General features: G+C 39.5%; 1 pseudogene; it reads right to left on the bottom strand.

The window, feature by feature from the left end:
* Positions 1-2143: 2143 nt before the first annotated feature.
* Positions 2144-4280, bottom strand: LOC105741705 (annotated as a pseudogene).
* Between the last annotated feature and the right edge of the window lie 1904 nt (positions 4281-6184).

Raw genomic sequence — 6184 nt, 5'->3', positions numbered from 1 at the left:
ATTACCCTTAATTAATAGCCCTTCTTACTTAGTTTTCAGCATATTGATTACTATTCTATCTTCCACTCCCATGAGTTCAGTGTTTTCAGACTCCATGTGTAAGATCATGATCTATTTCCCTCTCTCTTACCTCTGGCTTGTTTTACTTTACATAATGTCTTCCAAGTTCATCATGTCATAGATGGTTTTAAGGCTGAGTAGTATTCTCTGGTAGATAAAAGATGAATAACAGATATATAGATATATATATAGAGAGAGGGAGGCAGAGAGAGAGGGAGAGAGAGTGAGGGAAAAGCAGAATTAGGATCAACAGGTAGCATGGTTATTATGATTAATAGGGAAATAAATGTGATGACACAGGCATTTCTTCACAATATTGACTCTATTTTTTTTGTTTTCATTTTTGAGGAGCGGCCATACTACTAAGGCCATGCTACTACGTTCAGCATAATAGCTGTGCTAATTTAAATTCCCACCAAGTCTGTACTATGGCTCACTTTCCTACACATCACAGCCAAGACTTGAGGTTTCTTTTCTTTTTGATAGTAGATTTTTTAACAGGTATGAGATGCTAACTCATTGAGATTTTAACTTACACAGTATTTTAATAAATCCAGTGGCAACTTATATGTATCACACATGTCTGTTCAAGTTCTCAGTGCATTTTAAAATGACATCACTTATTTTATGGATATTGAAGTTTTGAATTATTTATTATGGATATTATCATATTACATCTGTAGTTTACAAATATTTTCTCTCATTCGCTTTTCTCCATGGTTCTCTTTGCTATAAGGAAAGTTATTAGTCTGAGCGAATCTCATCTGTTTATTTTTGCTTTTGTTGTTCATGTTTTGAGGAGCATATCCAAAAACCATTACCTATATCCATGTCTTAAATATATTTCCTTGTTTTTCTCTAGAAGTCCTATAGTTTCTGGTCTTCCTTTTAAGTCCTTACTCATTTTGGGTCATTTTGGGGTAGTATGAGACAGAGGTCCAATTTTGCTCTTGTTCTTGTAAAAATTCTACTTTTCCTTAACTTTGAAGAGGTCCACTGTTCCTCCTTGTATATTCTTTATGCATTTTTAAACTATTGCAAATGTATGGGTTTACCTTGGCTTCTCTATTCTGTTTTGTGGGACTGCCTTGTGTTCTTAAGCTAGTCCTGTTCTGCTTTGATGGTACAGTACTTTCTGCTATAGCAAACATCAAGTAGTATGAAGTTTTCAAACTTATTTTTCTCATAAATTGTTTTAGTTATTTAGGTTCTTTTGTGATCTCATATTAATTTTGAGCATATTTCCTTTTTTTCAAAAAAATTTGAAATATTTTTGTGCATCGATGAGTTTATTTATTTATTTATGTGCTCTCATAAACCTATATTTACAAAATCATTTCTTGGGCTAGAGCAGAGTCTCACTCATGAGTCAAAACCACCTGCAGGACTTGCTAAAGTGGCTCACTGGGCCACATCCCCAGAGCCCACTTTCCAGGCACTGCTCAGGCTGGTGGTCAGACCACACCTTGAAAACCTCAGGACTAAAAGTAGGAGAAAGTGGGCCAGGGAGATAGCTCAATAGAGTAAATAATTGCCTGGTAAGCACAAGGGCCTGAGTTCAATCACAGGTTCCACCAAAAAAAAAAGACAAAATGAGTCATTTGGGGATCTTGCTGGTTAGCTCAGTTGTTTAAGCTCATTCTTATGCAAACACAGTCAAGTACAAGATACTATGGTTCAATCCCCAGCTCCACATGCCTTACCAGACCTGCCCTTCAGGTAGTCTGAGCCAGGCAAAATAAATCCTTCTCAACTGTAGGGCCAGCCAAATAGCTCAGCAGATTAAAGCAACTGCAAGCAGGCACAGGGGCTGTGGGTTTGATTTCCAGGCCTGCCCAGCTGGCCCCGCCCCTGGGGCATGCTGAGGTGGCAATTGAGACTGGGTGTGGTGGCACGTGCCCAGCACTTGGGAGGCTGTAAACAGGAGAATCAATGTGAGTCTGATTTAGTAGTGAGACTCTGAACACCCTGTAGACCCTTCCCTAAAAAAATACACACATAAAAAATGAGTAATTTGATACTGAATAGAAAGATCTGATAAAACTTTTCCACATTTATAAATTCACAGTTTACCTCCGCACAACTATGTGCTAAATGAAGACCTGTGGCTTGAAGTTTTCTCATATTTATAGTCACATAATTTCTCATGGGCATGGATTTTTATATGTTGATTAAAGTGTGCATTCTGACTAAAGGCTTTCCCACATTCATTACATTTATAGGACTTCTCTCCTGTATGTTTTCATTGGTGTTGATTAAGATGCATCCTCTGGCTGAAGGCTTTCCCACAAAAACTACATTCATAAGGTGTCTTAGTTACTTTTTACTTGTTGCTGGGACAAATACCAGACACTCAAAATGAAGGAAGGAAAGATTTATTTAGCTCACAGTTACTGGAGGGTTCAGTCCATATTCCGCTGGCTCCAAGGCAAATGACAGCAGTTCATGCAGCAGAAAACAATGAAGAGCAGAGGAGGAGCAGCAGCTGCGGCGTCCATCAAGCCCCTCTCTTCCTTCTACGTGAAGACCAGTGCTCCACAGTGAAGATCAGAGCTCCTCCAAAGTGATGCAGCTGCAAAAATCAAGCTCCTCTAAAGACTGAGACTTCTCTACAGAAGCTGGGTGGGACGGCAGGAAACCAGGCAGGGCAGCTTCCTGCCTTTCTCAATTCCTGGGCCCTGCCCACTTGCAGGGCTAGGCCCCCATGTTGAGAACTGCTGGAGCTGATTCAGCCAAGTTGACACAATGTATCAACTAACACATAAGGTTTCTCTCTAGTATGAAGTCTATGATGTTCAGTAAGAGCACTGGTATGACTAAAGGCTTTAGCACATTGATTACATTTATAGGGCTTCTCTCCAGTATGGATTCTCAGATGAGAAGTGAAGGAAGAATGTTGATGGAAGGCTTTCCTATATTGATTGCATATAAAAGGTTTTTCCCCTGTGCGAGTTCTCTGATGTTGAATAAGATGTATTCTCTTTTCCCACATTCCTCACACTTACAGGGTGTCTCACCTGTGTGCACTATCTTGGTTGGGTATGAGACAAACTGTAGTTGAAGCCCTTCCCACATTCATTGCATTTCTCTTCAGTATGAATATGATTAATGAAAAGTATCTGTTGGTTGAAGATTTCTCCATACTCATTATATTCATAGGGATTTTCCCTTACATAGTTTCCCTTATAGTAAGTCCAGTCTGAATTATGTTTGATGGTATTTCCTAGTGTGTTATAAAGGGGCATTTTATTTGAAGGAATCTTTTGATGTACTTGTTTTGAGGGTTTTTTTAGTTATCAAACTTGTTACATTTAATGTTTCTTCTATATAATCTTTTGGTGGGTGGAAGATTCTTGTCCCAAAAGTCTCTGCTGGTTTTCTTGGTTAAATTCAAACTGATAATGAAAATCCCAGAGTCCTCCTAAGACTGAATACCAGAAACTGTCTCCTGTTAGTCTTTCCATAATCATGTCATAGCTTTGATTTTCACCAGAAATATTCTGGTTTAGACTTGATTTTTTAATTTTAGGTCCACTGTCCCCATGTGAGAGAGTGCCCACAGGCCACAGCCCTTCCCACTCTAGCTGAGCGATCCTCTCTGGCTTATTCGCCTGGCACCCCAGTGCCACCAAGTTCCTGTAGTTCTCCAGTGTCACGTCCTGGTGGAGCGCCTTCTGAGCAGGCTGCAGCTGCTCCCACTCCTCCCTGGTAAAGTCTACAGTCACCTTCTGGAAAGGTCAGGGGCTCCTAGGACCTCACTCTGTGATTCACCATCCAGTTCTCTCTCCTCCATGTCCCCCTCCTCAGGTCACAACATTACAGGAAGAACATGGTAAGCACCAAGGGTCTCTTTATGTGCCTGCATTCAGTCCCCAGTAGAACTGCAGTCCCTGTGTGGCAGTGTCACCGAAACCTCCCCAGCAAGGAGACTGAGCCGGGGACCTTAGTGTCTTATGGTTGATCCTGGAGGGCTCTTTTCCAGTGCTTCTCAGTGTGGCTCCTCCCCCACCATGGAGGCATTAATCATTTATGCAGAGACTTTGCTCTAAGGCTCAACTCTGTCTCCTGTCAGGGATCTCTCCAGATGCACTTTCAGGCTGAGCACCTAGCCTGAGATTCACAAGTATTGCAGAAAAAACTCCAAAGTCTTGGTCACTCAGCGACCTAAGGAGGTGCCTCCATATCCACTGGCCCTGAGCCTGGCCACCACCTCCCGCCATGGGGTCCACGCCCTGCCTTTGAAATTTTTGTAAGACTTTCCCTGAGTTCTTAGATCACTTTGAGAAGCATAAATAATATAACAATGATAATTTTTGCAATTACTATAGCTTGAATATCCAGCTACTAAAGACCCATTGGGTCAACATTTTTAAGAGTTGGGAAATAATGGAAGGCCTTACGTCAATGGATTCACCCTGGAAAAGAATTGAAGGTTTTAAATTCTCTCTGGTTCCCAACTATGGCGTGAACAGGATTCCTCCAAGTGGTGATCTGGCTAAGATGCACTATGCTGCTCCATGTCAGAAGCAAGGAAGAGTGTGTGTCATAGAATGGATTCCCAAAATGGTGAATCAAACTAAACCTTTTCTAATACAACTTTGATGGTCACAGATGCTTGGCATAGCAACAGAAAGCTGACTATCACAGCAACCCTGGACAGGATATCTTACCATTGGTCTCTATTTTTTGATTTCTATCATCTATGTTTCATAGTTTTCAATGTACAGATATTTTGCCTTAGGAAAATTATTTGCTTTATTTTTCTTGTTACTATTATAAATTTTATTGCTCTCTTGAAAATCTTTTTAGACAGTTAATTGTAGTGATATACTACTAATTTTTGTATTGTACATACTCTAATTTTATTGAATTCATACATTCAGGCTTATTTAAACCTTGTAATGTGCAAAGAAAGACAATTATACTGACTCTTATCCAACTTTTTTTATCCTACTTTGAAGCTTTTATTTCTTTTTCTTGCTTAATTGCTCTGACTAGGACTTCCAGTATTTTATTGAATAATATGGGCACCCTATCTCAGTTCCTCTTCTCTCGTTGCTCGGAAAAAATACCTGACCCCAAAATTAAGGAAAGAAAGGTTTACTTAGCTCACAGTTCATGGAGGTTTCAGTCCAAACTCAGCCATCTCCAAGGCAGAGTGGCACGTGACAGATGGCAGCAGTTCGTGGCAGTGGGAAATAGCAAAAGAGCAAGAGCGAATGGGAGGAGTAGCAGTAACAATGGCTACAGAGAGCCAGTCTGTCTCCTTTATACTGCATGCAGGCTATCTGTCCCAGGCGGGTACGGTACTCACACTTATAATCCCGGCAGTACTCACATCCGTAATCTCAGGAGCATTCACACCCAAAATCCCAGCACCAGATCATGAATTCATCACAAACTCTAGAAGTTCACCTTGTAACTATCTGAGGCTTAGGAGGGACAACTAGACACAAGCCATAACACACCTTTCCTTATCTTAGGGACAAAAATTTCAGGTTTTACCACTGACTGCGATGTTAGCTGCGCTCTTATCAAATGTGGGCTTATTGTTTTAAAGTAAAGATTCTGTAAACAATTTGCTGAGTTTTTCATGAAAAAAGTATTGTATATTGTCAAATGTTTTTCCTACACCTATTGAGACTGTACAATTTCTACTCTTCATTTTTATGTGATGTAGCATATTGATTGAATTGCATACGCTAAGTCGTCCTGATATCCCAGATAAACCTGACTTGATCATGGTATAATTTTTTAAAATATTCTCTTGAATTCTATTTGACAATATACAGTTGAGAATTTTTGCAACTAAGCTCATCAGAACATTTTCCTGTATTTTTTTCTTTCAGAGATTTTTGTCTTGGTTTTATATCAGAGTAATGCTGAACTTACAGCATGGACTTGTAAGCATTCTCTCCTCTGTAAGTTTTGGAAGAATACAAGAAAGATTGCCTTAAATTCTTATTTAAATAGCCAGTAAAAATCACCAGTTAAACAACCAACATTAGGCTTTTCTTTTTTGAAATGTATTGTGGAAAATCCAATCCATTTTCCTGGCTTGTTCTTTGTCTGCTTGGGTTTTTTTTTTTTTTTTTTTTTTTTTTTTTTTTTTTTTTTTTTTTTT

This window comes from Octodon degus, unplaced genomic scaffold, assembly GCF_000260255.1.
Source record: "Octodon degus isolate 3935 unplaced genomic scaffold, OctDeg1.0 scaffold00020, whole genome shotgun sequence".
In the NCBI taxonomy this organism is placed as follows: Eukaryota; Metazoa; Chordata; class Mammalia; order Rodentia; family Octodontidae; genus Octodon; species Octodon degus.
The sequence above is the reverse complement of the archived record's forward strand: the minus strand, read 5'-3'. Positions and strand labels throughout refer to the sequence as shown.